Genomic DNA, 23,055 nt, shown 5'->3' on the forward strand with positions numbered 1-23,055 from the left:
GCCTAATCAAAATTGTCAACAACCATTGAAATTATTTGAATGAGTAGTACCATATTTTGTAATATTGAGATTAATTTGAATTAAACCTTGATAATGTTTGAAGAGCGTTCTAAACTTTAATGGGGAGGGGGGGGGGTTTGAAATAATTTAAGAGATTGGGTGTAATAAATAAAAGTTAAGGTGCCAATAGCAGTTTTCTCTAAAAGAATGAACAAACAAGGGGATGTTTGGTTGTCAGTAATAAACTTACTATAAATTAGCTCTTTCTGTGGCTTGGCTAAGCCAGAAATGCAGCCGATTCGATGCTGTCAATCAGTTGTTCCCCCAAAAAACGAAAAAAGGAAAAAGAAACCAAGAATAAAGAAAATTTGAGACCGAGACAACGTGGAAATTAAGTGGGGCATCCAATCCCCTCGTGTTATTAGTTAAATCCTCAGGAATCGATGTTCTCTCTCGATATATTTTCCTTCTCTCGTTTCTCTCAACTTCGTTCTCTCGAGTACGATTGTCTCGTCTCCATCCAAGAATCTGATATACTCTTCTCCTGTTCATCGTTAATTTTCCTCTTATTCATATTATTCTTCGTTGATTATGTCCTAGATCTTCGTATGTTCTCGCATTTTTTTATTGAGTTTCGAGACAACTGAGTAGATTTTCATCTACTTTTCTGCAAATTACGTACGGATTCGCTCGTTTCTCACGTAGATTATTGACATTTCATGTTGTTTTTCTTTTGTCAAATTTATGGAGTTTTCTCGGATTGTTACTGTGTAAAGCGTCTGATTCCTCACCTTTTTGATGTTTATGAAAAGTTTTGTTTGGATCAGAATTGTTTCTGATTTTTAATTATTTTCTTTCCGGTTAATGATCACGATCTTCTATATTTCCATTTTTTTTTCCTTTTCTTTTTGAATCCTCTACAGATGAAATTAATCGAAGAAACATCGTTACTGGATTTTGCTTCAATATGCTCTCTAAATTCCCAGGTGAAGAGGATCAATCCTTTTTGATATAATTTTTGAACTACTTTATATACAATAGTTAACCTTATAACTTAATGCTTTTACTTGCCTTGATGATTTACCTCGTTTGGTAATTTTATTTTACTGGGTTTCACTTACTTTTTTGGTCCCCTTGTTTTTTGTCCTTTGATATATTATTTAGTATCTGTTTTTCTCTATTCAATTATGTTATACTTGTATTTTGATGTTATACGAGTCCATGTCAATGCCGAGTGAGTTGTACTGTACTTCCTCTACATATTCTATTGGACTGTCAGTGTGTCACAACAATATAAATTTCTAGTTATTTGTTTTAATTGTTAGTCTATTGTTGCTTAGGAAGACTAAAAATCTCTTAGCTTATAAACAAGACTCACACCTGAAATTGCTGAGGTCACTTTCCTTCTAATTACCAGCCAGTTGATTGTTGACTCACGACTGAATTACTTAATTTGCGGTGTTTGATTTTCAAGATAGTACTAACCAAAGAATGACATTTAATAGTGATATTACTCATCTCTTACGAGTTTACAAGATTTTTGTTGGATGGAGATCAATGAACTAAGACAATACCTTGGAGTCTTTAAAAATTGGAAGAATACAATGTTCCCCTAACATATAATGGATGGATAGTGTAATGTCCCAGGCCCACAATAGAACAATATTGTCTGCTTTGGGCCAAAGTCCGCGGGACTTTAAAACGTGTTGTGTCAGGGTTATGGGACGGATTGAGCCCCACCCACAATATTGTTCTCTTTGGTGTCTCTACCTGTCTCATAGGTGGCCTTTTCCCCAGGGTTTTGTTTTCCACTGGTAGACTTTACCCACAGGTAGAACGCGTTGTACTATGTAGGGTTTGGTTTATCCTTATAGTCTAGTTTCTAAACGTTTTCCCATCTAATGTGGGAATTATTACACTCTTCCTTGTTATTTCACCCCGCAACGTTATGGTTCCAGTTCAACTCCTCAGTCTTTGCAACCATGTCTAGCTAGTGGCGCATTGTTGAGACCGTGACAACTTTACTAAAAAAAAAGCAGAGCCGTCATCGGCTTTGATACCATTTGTAACACCCCAAGCCGACAACAGTTCGATATTGTCCGTCTTGGGCCGAAGTCCCTTATGACTTTTTAACATGTTGAGTCAGGGTTACATAATAGACTGGGACCCACTCACAATATTGTCCTCTTTGGTGGCTCCTCCTGTCTCACAAACAACCCTTTCCTCAAGGTTTTGTCTCCCACTGACAGGCTTTACCCCCAGGCAAAACTTGTTGTTCCATGTAGAGTCTATTTGTTCTTATAGTCTAGGTACTGAACGTTTTCCTGTTTGATGTGAGACTAATCACACTCTAATGCCATTCCACCCCACAACGTGATGGCTTTACTTCGACCCCTCTGTCTTCACAACCTCTTTCATGCTTAGCTAGTGGTGCACCGACAAGGCTGTGACATACAAGGTCAACTAGTTTGAATATCATAAAACTTTTAGATATATTATGATGGATTTTTTGTTTTTGTTTTTGTTTTGACAAATTAGTTGATGCAACTATGCATATATAAGACACCACTTATCTATTTTAATTTAATATAAGGCAGAATAAATGAGTTTGGCTTAGAATTCAATGTATAAAATTTCAATAATAATTGATACAAGCACTCATAGGGTTGTACTCAATTTTTTTTTGGGGAAAATGCTCCATTATGAAGATGATGGAGCCTATTGTTCAAGAGTTTCTTGTGATTGATGCAATAGTAAACTAACCATGGCTTACATATATGAGGGGATGTGTTTGCATGTGATGAGATGAAGGCCGTTGAGCCGAGGCCTTGTAAATAATACCTAGACATCATAAAAGATGGTGCAAAAAAACTTCTAAAATATATTCACGAACTTACTTTTAACTTTCAATCTCTTATGCTGTGTTGTGCGTTAAGTTACATTTATCATACAATACTAATTGATCAACTTTTTCTAACCATAGCCTATATCTCAATCTAGTGTACTCTACGTCATAGAGTTTGGTGAAAAAAAGACCTCTTGGCATGTGTAAAGCGTGTAATAGAAAGATTGGTAGCTTATTATACTGTGTTTTCCAATGCATTATTTAAAATTTTTTTATCATCAAAACAAAGATTTTGCGGGCTGTTCAATTTTGCTTTATGTGGTTCGCATGCTCTACGAGACAAAGATATGTTGTGAGGCCATGTTTGGATTTAGCAATTGACATTGAATGCACGACCAAAGTCAGCACCAAGTCTATGTGCACATCTTATACATAATATTATTTCGAGTTTTTTTCTTCTTTTTTTAGACTTACTTACATCATGTGATTATTAATTTAAATCCAGTTAAGTGGTAGTTTATATGTGGTTATAATGTACCACATTTGAGAAAATTGTTGTTATGATACTAGCACAAACAATTTTCTCAAGTGGGTGAGAGAGATTGAAACATGTTTTCCCTGCCACACATAAAGCCCACAAATAGTATCTTAGTGAAAGTGTTGGAGTAAATGGTGTACTTGCACTATATCTTGAGATCGAGGTTGAAGCATGTTGTATAAAATAATCAAAAGGGTGAATATTGTTGAGCTTAGCCTCATATATGAGGATGCCAATTTGACCAATTCTTGGTAGAGACAAGATGCTAATGATCCATCAAGACCTAATGTCATGCTAGTCTCAGAGATGACGATCAACATTTGATCAAACAACAAAGGTTCAAGAGCCAGACAATGACTTTGATGATGAGAATGATTTTGGGTGATTGATGAGAGGGCCAATTGATTGGGGTGAAGATGATGGTGATGGCAAATGCAGTGGTTAATGAGGGACATAAAGGTAGTGGCCATGGAGGCAGCAATGGCAGTGGGTAGGATTCCAAGTTGTTATCGGTTGCAATCATAGCTGTGATTATCTTCGTTTATGAATGAGCAATATTTTGGTCATGCCACTCAATTTGATGATTGTGATTCTTGTCCTTTAGAAAATTATGGGTGTCGTTCATAGAAAGTTCAATCATTACCACATGGCATGGACGAGGGTTGCACGGGGAATCAATTTGATACGAGACTATTGGATATGGGACTAACTAGATATGGTGTCTATTATGGATATCTATTGTCATCTTATGGTTCATACTATTGTATCAAACATGGATCAGAGAATGACTCTTACGGTGCCTTCTTCACATCGTCCTTGAACAATGGATATGGCAATGTTTATGGGACAAGCTCATATCCATATTATGATTTTGAGTTAGTGCCGCAAGCAACCGTTGGTTGTTATACACATCCTTTCTCATTGTGATGCATGTCATTACCAGGAATTTGTAATATACTACACAATGTGCTACTGCGAGCATGTCAATTGGGTTGAATATTTCCAATATGTACAACAAACACGCCATGTGTAATTTTAAGAACTAGAAGACAACCCCAACTACTCTGAACCCTTACGCAAATCTACATCACACCGATCTTTTATGTGTGGCGCATTAATTTATATGTTTGTTCATTATGTTGTTGGTTTCTTTTATATTAGGTGTAAATTTTTTTTTCTTATAATGGTATTAGAAGAATTGTAGAAAGATAATTGTCAACTCTTATAATGAGAGTTTGCAGATATTTATAATAACTAATGTGTGACTGAACATAAATGCCCTTACATAGAAATAAATAGAAAACTCATACTACATTATTTCCAATAATCCCCCTCAAGCTGGGGCAAATACATCAACCAAATCCAGTTTGACAATGTGAGAGTTAGCGACAAATGGACCAATAGATTTCGTAAGCATGTCGGCAAGCTAATCTGAAGAAGACACAAATACTGTCTGAAGAGCACCAGATTGGACTTTCTCCCTGAAAAAGTGAACATCAACCTCTATATACTTAGTTCTTTGGTGAAGAATAGAATCAGAAGCAAGCATGATAGTATACTTGTTATCGTAAAACAGTGTGGAGGAACTAGAGACAGGAAATCCCAACTTTGTCAATAAAGACCGAAGCTAAATAAGCTCACATGTGCCAAGGGCTATAGCTTTATACTTAGCTTCAACAGAAGAACAAGAAACCATACTCTATTTCTTACTTTTCCATGAGATCAAGTTACCACCATGAAAAGTACAGAAACCAGAGGTAGAACTCTTATCTGTAAGAGAACTAGCATAGTCAACATCAATGAAACAAGGCAAATGAAGCTGAGTAGTGGACAAGTAGAAAAACCCAAAACTGAGACGCGACTTCAAGTAGCGAAGAATGTGATAAACGGTGTCAAGATGAGAAGTGCGTGGAGTATGCATGAATTGGCTGATTACACTAACCGCAAATGTCAAATCCAGTCTAGTGTTAGTCAGATAAATCAGATGACTTACGAGTTTCTGATAAGAAGAAAGATCAAATAATAGATCACTAGATTCTGCATGAAAGTAATGATTCTGGTCCATAGGAGAGGAAGTAGAACGACAAACAGGCATACCGGTGTCCTGGAAAAGATCCAAAGTGTATTTGTACTGAGCTAGTGAAATACCACGATGAGTGGGTCAGTTCTATCCCCAAGAAGTACTTGAGAGGACCCAAGTCCTTAACCTCAAAGGCATGACCTAATAACACCTTTAAAACATTTTTTTAATGTTTGATGTTTGTATCAGTTGGTATCAGAGGGGGGGGGGGGTTGGTTACTCGATGACTACTAAATTCCTTTTTTTGGAACATTTTTTTTATTTATCATTTTGCATGTATTCTTTTTTTTTTTTCTTCCTTTTATTCAACATTCTCTTGTCTATTTCTTTCCTTTTTTATTTTTTTTCAAATGAAGGATGCTATGGGATTTATTATTCCTCTTCCATATAATTTGTTGGCGTGTTTGTTAGTGTTGTGGTAATTTTTTCTCAATATGTTGTGTATGTATGCTCTTTATCAGCACAAGTACAGTTATTGCTAATGCTCCATTTGAAATATAATTCCAAGACTACAAAAAACACAAGGCACATAGAGTGCTTCTTTATTGCTATTTAACTTTACACGGATAGTTGGTTTCATATACTGTGTCACACCAAATATAAAATTGGTTCCATAGATCGCATCACACTAAATCTTAGTATCTTTGTTGAGAATGCATTTACTCATATAACACATCTCAAAGTGAGAGCATAATGTTGTGACCATGGGGTATTGATCGCTATATCCGCCCTCATCAATAGGCATCTCTAATGCAGTTGTAGTCTGCTGCAATTTACAAGAAAATATATTTGGGATCAGTACTAAAATGAAAGGGTTTATTATCGTATGTCATTATTCTATTTTCAAGAGTATGCAAGAGAAAAATTACCCCAACTTTGTAGCTCTTGCTGGTGTTTCATAGTTTTGTTGCTGGGGCTGGCTTAGCTGAAGATGGATGGGAACATGCAAGTCGTCTCCAATGCTCAAACTATTTGGAAGCGGTGCATTTCTGTTTTCTCCATTTACATTCCTTGTTCCATAAACCTGAGAACCGAAACTTGATGCTTAGGCTCATAGAGAATACAACTTCACATTTTATGATGGGTTTAGATATAGAAAAATGTAAGTGAATGAATGTGTGGGTATTTAGTATTTCTAAGAATATTTGATGTTTGTATCAGTTGGCTCAACCAATACCTTCTTATACAATTTCATGTTTTCCTGACGAATGAGGTTTACCTTCTTATACAGTACCATATTTTCTTTGTGAATGAGGTTTCCCTGCAATAAATCGATAAAAATTAGCTATTAGAACTGCATCATTCTTAAACCAAAATGTGTGATAATTGGTAGCCATTTTTCCTGGAAGACCTTGCCATTCAGTTCTTCTATTTTATCAGTTAAAAGTTGGTCCTGCAAAATTAAAAAACCAGGTTATAGTTCATGCATGTGCAATAAATGGAGGTATCTTGAAGATCAATGAGGAAGTATTGCATGAGGGCTAAGGGCTTCAGACCTTCTTCATACGGACACCATGCAAACTCATTTCCAATTTGTTCTCCAGATTCTGTAGATCTTTGACACTCAAACCTGAAAGCTCTTCTCCCATCAATTGCCTGCAATTATCGCCATGGTAGTGAAGGATACACTCTCTGGTCCCTTCGTCATGTGTTTCAAATATTTGATAATAGTAAGTTACTTTTAGTTTCCTGTTTATCTTCCACTTGTTGCATTTCCTTTGTTAAGATGATGAATGAAATTTGAAGTTGATAAACTGCAGTTTTATATGTTAATGGTATTATATATCTTGTTTAGGCTATGCCTCTCCGATATGACTGCAATTTGGCATCTAATTCTTTGCTGGAAAATGCTGTATAAAAAATTGTTAATTGGAAAACCATATATAGACAATTCGGGAGAAATAACGATAAACAAATTTGAAGATACAAATCTACAATATTTACAAAAAAATTCAAAATCTATTTATTCCTCCATGTTTCCCCTATGTCACCTTCCTCAATATCTGTCGTCTTGCTGATAACTTGTATTTGTGTAGCTTGGCCTCCTTGAACACATCTCTGTCCCTGCCTCCGTTGTCATACTTGGTGCTTTAGCGGGTAACACTGGGTTCGTATAACTCTTGTGTTCCTTTGCATCTCCTTGCATAAAGTAGGTAATGCAGTCTCCAATCATTTGACATTTTTGTTAAATGGCAGATAATAGCCTTAGTGTTACCCCTTCTACTCATGATAGTTTGCCCCTTGCACCTCCATGAGCTACAACTGAAAAATTCTCAGCTGAGCCGCTGAGATAAAGGAGTGTCTCCTTCGAACAATTGAATGTTTACGAGCCATATGTATGGATTTAAGTTCCCACTAATATTTGTTCTCTTTTTTTATGTTAAGGATGTCACATTGGATGAAGTTCATGTGCAAAACTGTGTTTGTGTACACCGGCATCTCCACTCCCCCTAGTCACGTTGCTAGCAATGTTTAAAATTACAATGTGACCTCTTAAAATTCCAAAAAGACTAAGAAAGAAACCCTAATATATGAACTCTTGATGTGCCCTGAAACATTTTAATTCTTTATATATCAAGGGAAACTATAATGTAGCTTGTGATATTGCGAAGAAGCTCGTTAGATAATGTTTGTAAGATAGACGTGGCCCTGATATGGTACAAATACAACATTTGTACACCTTAGTTTATCTGATTGGTATGAGGGTAACATGGTTTATAAACATATCTCGACATAGCCACTTATTTTCAGTAAATTCAAGCTCCCTAACTAAGAAAGATTAAAAGGGAAAAAATAATGTAAATTTAATTGAAAAATATTTTACCGATGATTTTCTTGCAAGTTCTGCAATTGTTGCCTCAAGCTTGCTGCCTCCCTTTGCCAGAACTAGCAAAGTACAAGGCATAAAATTAAGTTAAAGGGCTATGTGAGCTAAATCTTAACCAACACGAATAAATAAAATGAGATATAAAATTAGAATTCTAGATAATTTCCAATGTCGTCCAGAGAAATAACAAAACCTTCATCATTGCAAAAATTGCTGATTTATGATCACAAGTAGAAGTTTGAAAAGTTCAGCATCCTAAACTATTCAAATTAATAATCATAACTGATAATGCATATGTTAGACTACTTACTATCGTACACTTACAATAACTCATTTTATTTATTGCTTATTTTATATCTTTTATTGTTTGTTGTACGTGTACTGTAGTCAATGCGTTGATTTTCTTAATTTCCATTCATTGTTATCATCATCCATCTTGTTCAAAGTTTGATCCCAAAAAATTGGGATCAGTTGAAGGAATTATGTTCCTCCTTTCAATTCTTTTTGAGGCCATAAATTCAATTTTATCATAATTATTCATAAATATGTTGTTTTTTTATTACATCCTTGCATTAGTTTGAGTACATCCCTAAATTGATCCATTAATGATTTAAGTTTTTGACTTTGGTTTTGCAATATGATTCCAAAGGTGCAAACTTAAGTTTTAAGAACAGTACTGAAGTGAGTGCTTTGACCTTTAGTAGATACTAAACTCGTTTCTATTGACAAATGATAACAGAATATATCTGAATCACTACTCTGTAGGTTGAGCGAATGTCTACTGTTATTCCCCTTCACTACATGGTTCCCCAACTCCAAACCTCCATTGCTTGTTCTGCCAACTCCTTATTTATGCTGATGGATTTTGGTTATTTGTCTTTCTTGTGATCCTAAAGTTTGTCATTGCATCTGTAAAATAGGCTCCACAAATTAAGTCTCATCTGTGGTGGTACAGTTAATTATGATCCCACATATTATAAAGTAACATTATATGGCTTGTTAGTTATTTATCATAGGCATTGATTGGAGCAAAAAATTGTATGTTACAATTTATGAAAACAAGAGTGATGCGCAAAATTGCATTAAATATCACAAGTTGAATACTAGTGCCATAAATATCTTGAATAACCCTATCCAACACTCTCGGACCAAACATATCGATATTAGGTATCATTTCATACATGAACTTGTTGAAGATTACGTTATTTCTCTAGACTATGTTCCGACCGAGATTCAACTTGCCGATATTCTCACAAAACCCTTGGATTCGATGCGACTTGAACATTTTCGAAAATCCATTGGAGTGTGCTCATTGTGAGCCTCCGGTTTGAGATATCGGCCGAGTGTTAGATAGCACTCCCAGAAATCCTTGATTTTCGTTTTTTCTCCCAACATGGGCAAATTCGAGTCTTGACCTCACCTCTTGTGTATAATAGTTATATTTGAGGTTCTGACCTCGTTCGAATGAAATTTTTCACACCGTTTTTGGGCCTTTTTGAGTAATTTTGCCGATTCTTGAGCTTTTCCGGAACTTATGGGTATTGGTAGATTTGAGTTCATAGACCCCCCTTAGTTCCATCTTAAGCTTTTAGTATCTTTTGTGCTTTCTTTTTGGCTTGTTTTCTCTCTTGGATTTTCGAAAATTTTGCAAATTGGCAAAATCTTTTTACATTTTTTCGGGAATTCATGAGAAAGATTTGGGGCAAGAAAATCATGTTTTTGGGATCTTAAAAGCATGGAAAAATTTTCAAAATTATTTTTTGCAAAAAAATTGCTCTACACGGCGGCACCGGTTTTCTGGCCGGTAGTGCTGACAACAACTTAAAAACACTGCAATTTTTTCAAATTTTTTTTTACATTCTCTTGCTCTTTTCTTTTCCTCTCTTCGATCCAACTCCTCTTTCCTTCTCTCCCTTCCATTTATCTTGATTTCTCTCCCTATTTGGTGTGATTTCTCACCCATTTTCTTCACTTTTTGGTGGAACATCTTCTCTATATCATCATGTTTATCATCTGCTCCATCTTTACCTTATTCTCTGTCATTTTGCTTGTGGGCTTCCTCCTCCCGCCCCGGTCCTCTATCTCTTCCTACACTTCTACCCTCTCAAATGCTTGAAAAGGATTCCGACTCAGATGGAGATCAACCCTGGGTTATGATGGTTACATTCAACGATGCACCTCTCTCAAGAAACGCCCGTTGTTTGTGAAATCAACATTGAAGAAGCCACCGCTCGCAAATTCGGTTTGATTGATCTCCTTCGTTGTGTGAGTTGGGAAAAGATGATCCATTTTGGTGGCGATGTCTATCCTATGCATGTGCTCAATTTCTATGCTAGTGTGACAGAATTGGAATTCAACCCTCTGTCTCTCGTTGTCACCGCATTCCATCTTTGGCCGTCTCTCCACATAGTGGTTACCCCCCCATGTCATTGGTAGATTATTAGGGGTCCCTGTCACCGGTGTGCCCATGCTTGAGCCGGAGTCTGACTACTCACTTCGATAGAACCAACTCCAACAAGTGTTAGGTTGTCCCACCACTCGACTTCGTTGGTCCAAAGATGGCGGTCTTCACTCGACAAGCATACTCACTCCCTTGTGGATCTTGCACAATATTTTCCTGCGCAACTTATACCCTCGCGTTGAAAATACAATTGAGTTATCGTCCCATCAATATGATTTGGTGGCTTAAGGCATTCCGATGTGTTACCAACACTTATCCTTTAATACATCGTCTTGTCGACGTCTCCAAAGTCTAAGAAGTGTCTCGGCTTTGGACATCTCATATAACATCTCACTTTTGAGTGTCAGCTTTGTGCCAGTCTTCCCCGTTTGATTCTAGCCAAGACTTTTGGAGACTCCAATCTGGCCAACATGCTCAAACCGGTCGCCGGCCCCTCCATTCCGCCTCAACCTCCTTCCTCCCCGTCAGATAAGGAGGCCCCAGATGCTCAGGTGCCTCCCCTTGACGACCTTGACTAGGAGTTCGACATTAAGGCTCGCTTGTCCGATCTTGAGCACCAACAGCAGGCCTTTGGCGAGCAACAACATCGGATTCTCCAATCACAGGAGCATTTATAATAGTCTACTGTCTGGATTGAATCTCGTTTGAAGAAGATTCAACAATATCTCCAGTGTCTCGTTCAGTCCTGCAGCCCTATGGCCCCCTCGCCTGACGCCAGCCCCGTTACCTGGGGTAACCTCGATGATGCTTAGGTCTCGCTTGTATCTCTTAGGTAGTTAACTTGTTCTTTATGTGTTGTAGTATGTTGTTTGTCTGTTTGATTCATGTCCATGAATGATTGACTCTCATTTTGTAATCTAGACAGTTATGTATGTTCTTAATAGTAAAATCTTTTGCTTTTATCTCATGTGATTATGCTCGTTCATTTGCATATCCTTTATATTGTTTTGCACACATTTGTATTTTACTACCATGAGTCATTGAGTAATATCTTTATGTGTCGTTTATCATGCCATGCTTATGTTTTATAGTTATATCATTTTTAACATGTTTCTATTTGCTTCCACCATGCATTTTGCTCTGATAGTCATAATTATTGCTTGCATGTTTATTTTTCCCTTATGCTTATTAGTATAACTTATGTCGATATTGGGTTGATTATGCCCTTTGTCAAATACTGACAAAAAGTGGGAGAATATTGTTTCCACCCATGTGTACTGTTCCAATTGAATCTTACAAGTACACCATTCAGGGGAAGCAAAGGAAGCAATACCTAAGGGGGAGCAAAGTAGTTAGAATCTTAGGTTTTTATTTTTAAACACTTTTGTAAGATTCTAATCGGGTGTAAGTGTGTTGGTCATTTTGGGAATGTTTCCCAGTCTATTTGGTCTAGATTAGGTTTTATTTTTTACTTGACAAACAGGTTGATTGTTAGTTCCACATTTTGTCAATACCAAGACTTAAGTTGTATGTTGGACCGATTTACAATTGAAGACATGTGAAGACCTTGGTAAAACCACTCAACCTCAAGCATGTTGACAAAACGCTCATAATATGTGTGCATAAAACCTAAAAGGTAATGAGATCACCTAGACCATTCCCCAACACTTAGATGATTGTTAGTTCGACCCATATTGGTAAATACCTCGACCCAATCATTCATCGAAGCTTTTGGGAATTCGAAATGGTCATAAAGGGTATTTTGATAATTTGACCACCCTTAGACAATCACCCACCCTTGGTGAGTGTTTGGGGATCTTATGTAGGCCAGATACACTAAATCCTTGAATCGTTTAATCACCGGACTTCTCGAGAGCTCAAATTGATCCAAAATGGCTAAAAGGGTATTTTGATAATTTTACCCACTTAGATCATGATCTAGCCTTTGGTGAAAGTTTGGGGACCTTCTATTTAGTGAGATCTACAAAATCCCCAAACAGTTTGCAAATCGAAGCTTCCGGAAGCAAGTTATGATCAAAATGACCCAAAAAGGGCATTTTTGTAATTTACCTGACGCCACCAGGTTGTTCATCAAGAGCTCTGGCAGCAAGTGGCTTTCTCTACCTACGGGTGAGTACTCTAACGGTCCAAAAAATTCAAAATATGACCATTGGAGCACCTGGCGCCACCGGTAGGTAATTTTTGTGATTCAAAGGCCTTTAAAACTTGCTTCCATCTCTCATTCATTGGAAAATCTTCTCAAGCCAAGGAAGGTCCAAACTTATGTTTAACCCATCTTCAACCTAAGCCTTCCCTAGTTTGACCCACTTCATCTCTTTACCCTAACCTTGCACACATATTGGAACACAATGGAGCTTGTAGCATCCTTTTGAAGCAAGGAGTAGAAGTGATGAAGAAGGAATCATCAAGGACATGAAGAACTCAATCAACACATTGGAAGATCGATCAAGTTGAGTCAAGTCCTTGTAAGTTTGTTTTCATTTTACCTTCATTATCTAAAAGGTCTTGGTTCCTAGTCTAAACCAAGCTCTTGGGAAGAGTTGATGACTCTACTCAAGATAACTAGGTTGTGGATTTCTTAGGAACAAAATCCACAAGTTTGAGGAAGCAGTATTCTTCTCAAACCATAGGTTTAGATTTAGCCTAGTGAAAAATTTGAGTTATAAGGTTTTGAGGTGAACCATAAACCTCATTTGTTAGTGGAACCCAAAACCCTAGAATAGGGTACTTGGTAGTGGATGCAGGCAAGTTACCGAACCACTATAAACCTTGCTTCTTCTTTACGATTATGCTCTCTGCTATATTTTGAATGAATGACATGAATGCCATGATTTGCATATCAAATGTTTGATAAAATGTCTACATCATTTTTTAGAGTTGTATGCTTTGTCATGAATGATTTAAGTTGAGCTTATGCATCTCTACGTATTTATTTGCTTTAGCATAATCTTGAGACTTAGGTTAGCTTCTTGGGTGGTGAAATTATTTTGGTATTTTGATCTCATCAATTAACTATCTAGATAATCTAGGAGAAATAAAAGGATTTTTATTTTTACTATTCACCCCCCCTCTAGGTTTAGACATGGTGCAAAGCCCGAAATTTCATCAATAATGTTCCACTACATGTACATCTAAGTATTTTAAAGTTCAAGAGTGAAAAACAACAACATTCTACGTGGACATGAGAATAATAATGTCATATTAACTACACATTGATATGTAAAATGCTTACTTAAGGAAGGAACTATTAAGTACTATTTTCGTCATTTTCTTTTTAATTTTTTAAATGTGTGAATATATTACAATGTATCCAACTAATTAAATATGGAAGATTATATCTGATTGTTTATTTGAACTTTAAAATTTCAGTTGAATACGTAAAAAAGTAAATGATATGTACCTAAATAATTTTAATTCATTTATTCTAATAATTGAATATTATGTATATATATATTTTTTATTAATGACTATTATTACTGTATTAATTTACAAATCCTTTCTACTAGCAATGTTTAAAATTTTGGGTAAATTTCACGACGGACCTTATGGCAATTGAGGCATTTTGATCAATTTTGTGGAAATATGTCAAAATAAAATATTACAGTTCAATTATACATAAAGATAGATAAAATGGCGAGGATATGATACTAGAACTAGTGCCAGTGGATACAATAAAGGAATGATTGTGAATTGTATTATTTGGGTTCAATTACACAAATATGAATACCTCGGTGAAGATGTGTCTCATGGAATTAGTACCGGATGGATAAAGTGAAGGAGCAGTTGTAAATTCTAAATGAAAGAATTTACAAGACAACATTAATGTTAGACATGATTTATGCAATTTTGTGTTTTACTAACATGTTCATAAAACAAGAATATTTTAGATGGATGGGTGGTAAGACTAGGAAAGAAAAAAAAAATTAGACAAGGAATACCTAGGGGATGTCCAAGAGTTGAACAAAACATACTGTCGACATGAAGTAGCAAAGGAGGGAAGACTGACCGAGATAGGACTGTACAGATGCTCCTGCACTTGAGTCCGCTTCATGCGTGCTTTGTGTGATTAAGTTTTAAGATAGTGGATTACCCATCTTCTCTGGGGTTGCTATCAATATGAAGGTTTTGAGTCTATAAGGAACAAGTTCCATTATTGAGGGACGAGACTTGGACAACATTGTAGATTATAGGAAAACTTAGTAGTGCGATATGATTCTAGATCTAATAAGTTATTTTGATGAAACGTATATAGAGGAGAGTATTTAGCGAGGAAAATCAATTTGAAGGTAAGTCTGCGAGCCTTGCTAATCAGTTAAGAAAAACATTGTTGTAGTGTTTGCTAAAGGAAACACTATTTGGCCAGTCAATGAATGTGATAAAATAAGCTGAAATAGTGCCAGAGGTTTGAGTAGTCAGTGTCTTGGGGATACGACAATCAAGGTAAAACAATCAGTGAAGCTAGAAATAATGTCTTGGAACGTAAGAGTATGGGTAATAGTTGGGATGCCAGCTAACTTAGTTGGTAAAGTCTTCGGGTGATGAAACTGAAAGTCACAGAACTCGTTGAAAACAGGGTTACCAATTAATAAAAAGAAGAAGAAGAAGAAGAAGAAGAGGAAAAGAAGAAGAAAAAGAGTATGGGTAATGGCGTAAAAAGGATTATCGTAAAACAGATAGTAAGGAAATGGAAAGGGTGATGGGGTTTGCTTTCAGAAAGATTGTTCATGCAGATGGTTCAATTTTTAGATTTGTATTAGCTTTCAACTAAAAAAGCAGTCACTTCAAAGCTTTCTAGTTTGGTCAGCTACCATGAGATCTGGGACTTTGGTTTCAAAATAGATTCAATGATTCGAAGAGAAGATAAACAAACCTCGTTGGATCATTCTCGGTTAGATTTTGCTATGCCATGTTTGATCATTTCCGTCTTACCACGTTTCCATTTCCATCCATTGGGTTTTCCAGAATTCCTTCCAAAGTGTATTGCTGCTTTAAGCAATTTTGATGGTTTACCATCTTATCACTGTTAGAAAGATTATAGTTGACCTTTGGCTCTATGTGTAAAGCCACTAGATAAACTATCACTAACCCTATGATTATTTCACTTTAATGACTAGTGTCCTGGAGATGGCAATGCCAACCTCCAGCTCTAGAGATAGGGGTCCTTTGGAGAATGGTTCTGTTTGCTGTTTGTTGTGGTCCTTGGAAAGGGCTGAATATGATCATGCAAGTTGGAGCTGCTACCAGCCATCCATGTGAGGCCTACCAAGCCCCAGACTGCTGTTATTTTCTCTCTCAACCATCATTCCTCGGGGTTTTTGGGAAAGGTAAACTTTCGTTAGGCAGGACAATGACCCATCATCGTATGAAAATCTTTTGTCTTGAAATTTACAATTTAGTTATTATGGTTTGTTTCAAAATAAAATGGCCCTGATTAGTCAAAGGCCCCCTCTTACAAGATTGTTTTATGCTATATGCCTCTATGATACGATCAAAATCAACATGGAGACCACACTGGAAGTACTGACTGAAACCTGTGGCAGACTACTTGAAACCCATTGTGGTGAGATGGTATGGGTATGGCCAACTGGAAATACGAGTATGGTTGTGCAGTCTGGAGAGTTGTTTGCAATGGCACATGGCTATTTGCATATTACTCCCCATAACCTGTAATTATAGTCTATTCACGCAATAATAATTACGTATGAAGTACAAAATCTTACTCTTAGTGTTTCAACAACCTTGTACAGTTTTAATTTTTTGAGTCTTGAGCTGATTGAATCAATCAACTGAGCTCAAACTACACGATTTTTTATGGACAGTTGAAGCAAACTCTTAGCTATAAATGCAGTATTATCGTGGATCATCATCATCATCGTTAAAGCCTATCCCAAACATTTGGTGTTGAGTGAATGAATCTTGTCCCTCATTTATCATCAGAGCTCCCTGTCCCAAAAATTATCACTTAAATGAAAATTTAAATACAAGATATAACAGAAAAATAATGACAGTCCCCAAGCATTCTGTTACATGCAAGAGGGAATGAAGAAAATGCTAAAGGTGACGAATTTCTTTAACTTGTCCTACAATTTCTGGAGGAAATGTCTTTTTACAGTTTCTATATTCATGACTCATAGATAGAAAAGAAAAGTGACAAAATTACAAGTCCACTAGAAATTTTAGTTCTGCTTTTGGGAATAGAACTTACTAGCAGTCACAATTCTAGTGATGCTGAAAGCTCCAAGATCCCCCCGACTCCTTATTGCCTCCTTTTCTCAAACCGGAAAGTTCGTTCAATTAGATATTCCTGAAAAAAAGCAGTAGCTTCCACCATTATGGAATTTCCATGATATTGTGAATGCTTAACACCTCGCCGCCTCAATTTTCTCTGAAGTCACAAAAATTAGGAAATACTCATTCAGAACAGGGGAAACTTGTTTCTTTGTCATCATCATCATGAAAGGTTAATGAAACTAAGGTATGAATCCTCGAAAGGGTTTCTTATTATGAATTCTCAGCTTAGTAGAGGGAATCTTCTACCCTGTATACCACATCCGCACTGTAATCCTACCCTGCTCCCTGCTTCTGGTTATCAAATATCCAGTTTCTGATGATGCTCCCACTTCCTGGCTCTTCTGTTAACTAAGGTTCTTCGTGATATTCATCTCGGCATTACTTAGGAAAACTTCCAGTTCACTGCCATCCCATATATGTAGTCTACAATATAACTTTCAACATGCATGTACTAAAATCCAGCTTACCTGCTCCATGTATTACTAATACATACTTTTGCTAACATTTCTTTAACATCTGGCATCCCATTAGGCTGTAATAAAACCTTGTTTATCATCTTCATGGCGGATAAAGAATTCCCTGGTGTTAAAGGCCTATATTCTGGTCAGTCTTGGTGCTTTACTCATGAACTGGGGATATAACTAAAATTCCTTGCTATGTCACATTTTTTGCCATTCGCTGGATAATGCCCTAACTTGCAACATTCTAGCATTACCATTCGGTCAAGGCAAACGAATTATCTTTTAATGGAATAATATTGAACACCGTGCAGCTTTCAGAGCTTCTTCCTAATTCCGCATGCACTTTTTGTTTTGGGACTTCTTCTGCAAGTGTAAACACAGAAGGGATTAGATTATGGCCGTGGCTGGTGCAAACAACATAACATTGTAAGCAAGATGACAGGATTTGAACTTATTTGGCATTACATCTCTAGGCTCCTTTATCTTCCTGGTCTCCTCATAAATTCTCATATGTGCATATCATTGATCAGTCTTCATGAAAAAAGAAAAAACTCCAAAACCAATCTATACTGCAAGAGTATCAATACTGAATCCTTGGTAGCTGGTTTGTACGATTTTATGGATCAACTTTGATGTATAACATAGCCTGAGAGGTCACTATTTAAAAATGTATTTCAATGTCAATCTAGAACCCCAAGAACATTACTGTAAGACAAGCATCAGTGGCTCTGAGAAACCAATTTGGTCACATCAGTACTGCGCAAGTATACAAAAAACACTGGATGGTGATCAAAGATATCACAAATGATCCTTACACAAGGCACACTCCAACTTGTGCAACTTATCCATGAAAAGTGTGAGTTATGTTACACTTCATCGGAATCACTAAAGGTGGTTGTTTTAAAGGGAATACCTTTCACAATTAGTATTCAGAAAAGTATTGGGCTTTAATCATCATTCATCAAAATGCCTTTTTTCTCAGATTTGAATGCAAAAGAACTTATGGTAAACAGTAAATAAAATAACTTATACTAAAGTGATCCTCATAGTTCTTGAAAAAAGGATCATTATAGTACTTCAAACTATCACTGTACCTGTGATGATGCAGTTTACACAAACTAGGGATAAGTTGCATCTAGTGGGATATTTCACATGTGCGAGTTACCTTTCATGTATCTATTGATATCCATCCATAATGTTTGATGTGTTTGCATGGTTGTGTGAACAATAGTCTCTAGTAGATGATTCTATTGACTAGTTCCATCGATCTTGTTTTGATCTTTTGTAACTTTCATTCTTCCTCTCTTTAAGGATTTTTTTTGGTTTGTTACACCATCAGAATTAGTCAGAGCGATCCTTATTTGGTTGCTAGGGAATTTCAATTCACTTTATTGTTAAATGAACTGAAGTATTTCTTTTAATTAAATGAAGTCATTCTGGCAGCATACTTTTGATGGTTGATTACTATCATCAGTAGGAGAATAACATATACTTCAGAGCTTTGTCCAGGATGACCTTGCAACTCATTTTCCCTAGATATGGAAAGAAATATTGTATTGAACCATCTAGAGTACTTGCTTATGTTGCTTGTTTTCACCAAAAACATGTGCATTAGCTCTAGTTTATTTCACTTGCATACCTTAAGATAAGTGGTGGCAACAGGCCTGCCCATTGGACTGTGAGCAGCAAAAAAATATAAAAAAGTATGTATTTATATCCTGAAACATCTAGGAATAGGTAGGCCTGAAGTGAGATTGTCACTCTTAGTAGATGATTCCTAGAATTGTAAGCAAGTGAATACTCATGAATAAACTAAAACCCAAATCAAATGTCAATGTTCCAAAGTTCATGATTGCCACACAGTTGTTCATTTATTCCATTAAAAGATAGTTCGTTTGTCTTGGCCGAATGGGAAGCTGGAATGTTGCAATACTAAGCATTCTGTTCTTACCAGAAGTGGTTTGTTTGTCTTGGCCGAATAGGAAGCTGGAATGTTGCAATGCTAAGCATTCTGTTCTTACCAGAAGTGGTTTGATTCAATCAGTCAAAAAAGCTTTATCCCAATTACTTGGTCAGCAACATAAACTGATACCTGGTAGATATTTCTGCACTTCATGACCACATATTGGGAATGGTAGTTTAGTATTTCTAATTGAGAGCAAATTATTTTTTGGATGGATGTCTTTCTGTTGGGTGGTTGAGAATGACAAATTCCTTTTAGCCATTGACTTGTATTGCTGTTCCAAAGCCTTGTGATATTTTGGCTTGATGTTGTAAGGTAAGAACCACCACTTGCTTAGCTAACTCTTCAAAACTTAGTTTTTGCAGGCTACATTGAAGAGTGGCCATTTATTCAATCCTCTCTCTCTCAATCTACCAAATTTGTACATATATTACAGGTATCATCATTGACAGTGTTAGATGAAGAAATCTGATGATGACAACATCATATAGATTGGAGAAATTTGTTTCCTTGACACATCCACCATGATTCAATATTTGACTTGTCACACTTACCCATCAATCATCACAAGATCCTACACTAATAGGTTTCGGTTCCAACCTTTGCCTTAACTTACTTTTTTCCATTCCTATGTCTCTGTAGTTTTTTCCCAAAAGGGGAACCAAGGGAAGATTATGAAAATTCCTTCTAAAATTGCAGTTCACGAAACTCCTCTTAAGTCCAAGAAATGTTGATGCCTATAAATGTCTCAGAAAAATACCCATTGCTTGTGTTTAAAACTACCTACCACTTTTGGCTCAATCAAGTCTGAAATTTGGTTCAGCTTAATCACATTAAGCATATCCCTTACTTGATGCCAGTAAGTTTTGGCCCCAGCCAAGCAGCGTTGACTCAGAAATCCTGCATCAGTTTGCTGCTTTCAGGCTATTAAGCAAGGTTGATATGAAAGCACAACAGACAGGAATTTGCAACTCTATAGAAATTTTCTTTTTTCATCCATGGTGTAAATATCGGCATACATGCATAGGACTTTTACCTGAAGATACTGTCAGTGAACTCTTCTGGATGCAGACTATAGTTATCAGCCCCAGAGATCAACAATCAGGTACAAACATTTTCCATAACCAACTAGCAGGTGGAATTTAGTTAAATGTTGCTATAGGGAGTTAATTACATGTTGGTTTAGCAATAAATAAAAGTTAATCATTTCATTCGTACATGCTACATACCAGACAAGGGCTTGCCTAGGCTATAAAGTGAATAAGATAGACACTTTCCATGCCTTAATCTTCATGCCATGAGTGAGACAACAAAGAAAAATTAATAGGTTTGGTTCATACACACCCCACATGCTAGCTAATTACAATATAAATTTCCCAGGCCCTAATTTCTAAATACAGAAGGACATGATCTTATGGAGGTTTGAACTGGTATTGATATTAGGGTATGAATAAATGTATCACAATATTTCGCCGTATTCTTTTCATCTTGAACATGATGGCAGGAAGGCGATATCCCATTGCTAACTCCATATTAGGAAATCATTAAGCTATTAGTATTCATCTAGAACAGTAGTAAACAAATAATAAGAATAGGTTATTTCATACATTTATTAAAAGTAAAAATGGATTAACATCAAATCATAATTTATTTACAACAAATGTGATGTTTGTCAATAATTGTAAGTAATTCTGCTACAATAATTGAAATATGATATCTAAAACATTTACTTTGATGTATATATGACTACAACTAGTGGGCCTCACATGTCAATTTATTATTTAAGTGCATCTCAATAAAATAAAGAGATGTACCAGTCTGCTGTATTAATGGTTGTTATGGTACTATATCCATAACAAGGTTGTGATTCATATGATGCCTCTAAATCAGTTGAAATAAGATCACCAGGAAGTAGTATTTTCAGAAACATTTTATTGTTACAAAAATGTTCAATATTTATGTTTAGCGATAATTGGTTAATTGGTTTCATGTTAGTAGTTGTGTACCTTTTTGACATTCCTTATTAGTCCTTTTTCCCCTTTCTTAATCTATTTGAGAAGTTACTGTTTTCTAGTCATGTGTTTGTATTATATAACAATTATTTTAATGGTCCATTTTTAATTACTGACTACTGAAAGGATAATCTATAATCTGACATATTTACCAGAACTACAACAAAATTTCATAATCATACATGTCTAGCATGGACATAGTGATGGAATCGGTTATTTGGTACCACCTAGGAAATCTTCTAGGAAAAAATTAGACAATTTAATCCTCCAACCTAAGTGCTTTCCCCCTATCTTTCACCTTACTTTTTAGTGTCTATCAAGAAGAACACCATATCGTATAGTTGGAATCATCTAGTGCAGGGGCAACTTGGTTGTAGCCAAGCCCAACCCATTATTTTGACCAGCCAACTTAAGACCAAATCAACCTGAGGCGAGGCTTGAGGTCCTCATCTGATACCTAACCTTAGCTATGCAACATGCAATCCAAGCCCAACTTGGATCAAGTCTGGTTGGCCACAATTCTCAATCATACGATAAAATAAGAGAATTGGGATGAAAGGAGATCTGGGGCTGTGGTCGTGGTGGTAGTTGAGATGGGGGTTTTGGGAGGGTGGGAGGAGAGGTTGGGTGCACTTTATTGGGGGTTGGAACACAGAATTGTAGAGCACCGGTGGTGAATGGTGATTGGCCAATACTGTGTCAGATTTTTTATTAACCGAAACATTCAATCGATACCATATTTTAAATCCCTAGGCTTCCTTTAGTAATTATATATAATAGAGGCTTGGCTCAGGTCGGTCGGATAGGCCAAGACCTTGACCCAACTTTTGGGCAAGCTCAAAAATCTCAGCCAGAGCCCAATGTGAGATCTAAAAACTCTAGCCCAAGCCTTGCCCATTGTGTGGTTGAGCTTATCCAAGTTGCACCTCTATCATTTAATTAGGTCAACATTTGTTATATATAGGTTATGTTGGGTAAGATAGCCATTGAATTGTGAACAATCCCTGTGCATGTAGTCCACATATGACTTTGCTGTTTATAGACCACAGATATAGTAACTCTCCGCATGATCATACTTAAATTTCATTATTATTGCAGAACAAACTTTTCAGAAGAAAACTGAGCAGTAATTGAAAGAATACCTTGACTTCTGAAGTTGGATTCGATTGTTGATAGTGTTCCTCTTTTGATTTGTTGTATCGTTCGGTCACTGATTTCATGCTGATAATGGTAAAAGGTAAACACTATCAGCTTTGTTTTTTTTTTTTTTTTGATTTCATCATGAATGTTTCATGGTACATGGAACACATAATTGTCATGCCATCGTAATACAGAAAACAGAAGTCATAAAAAACTGATCAAAATATCCAAAAATAATTGAGTGCACCAAAATATCCAAATAGTTCATTCAAGTCCTTTCCTGAATGCTTTCAATTGTAGCATACTGGTCAGCAGGTGCCATCTAGCTTAGTTGATAAAGTCTATGGGTGATGATACCATAGATCTGGATTCAAGTCCCACCACTACTGAGTGACTGATCTGATTAAAAAGAAGGCTTACCGATCTTAGAAAAATAAGAAACTGTAGCATACTGGTCTTTCTGCTGCATTTGTAAG

General features: G+C 36.3%; 1 long non-coding RNA gene across 5 annotated transcripts; it reads left to right on the plus strand.

Moving 5' to 3' along the window:
- The first annotated feature begins 322 nt into the window (after positions 1-322).
- LOC147402689 (uncharacterized) lies at positions 323-22,851 on the plus strand. 5 transcript variants are annotated; one of them, XR_015177321.1, is made up of 4 exons: positions 323-777; positions 924-986; positions 17,776-20,532; positions 22,538-22,851. It is a non-coding gene; the product is annotated as an uncharacterized LOC147402689 (long non-coding RNA). The 5 variants fall into 5 exon arrangements; XR_015177318.1 differs by having other exon boundaries at positions 323-770; XR_015177320.1 differs by having other exon boundaries at positions 323-678.
- Positions 22,852-23,055: the final 204 nt, after the last annotated feature.

Source organism: Akebia trifoliata, chromosome 4 (assembly GCF_017979445.1).
Source record: "Akebia trifoliata isolate Shusen 1 chromosome 4, ASM1797944v1, whole genome shotgun sequence".
Lineage (NCBI taxonomy): Eukaryota > Viridiplantae > Streptophyta > Magnoliopsida > Ranunculales > Lardizabalaceae > Akebia > Akebia trifoliata.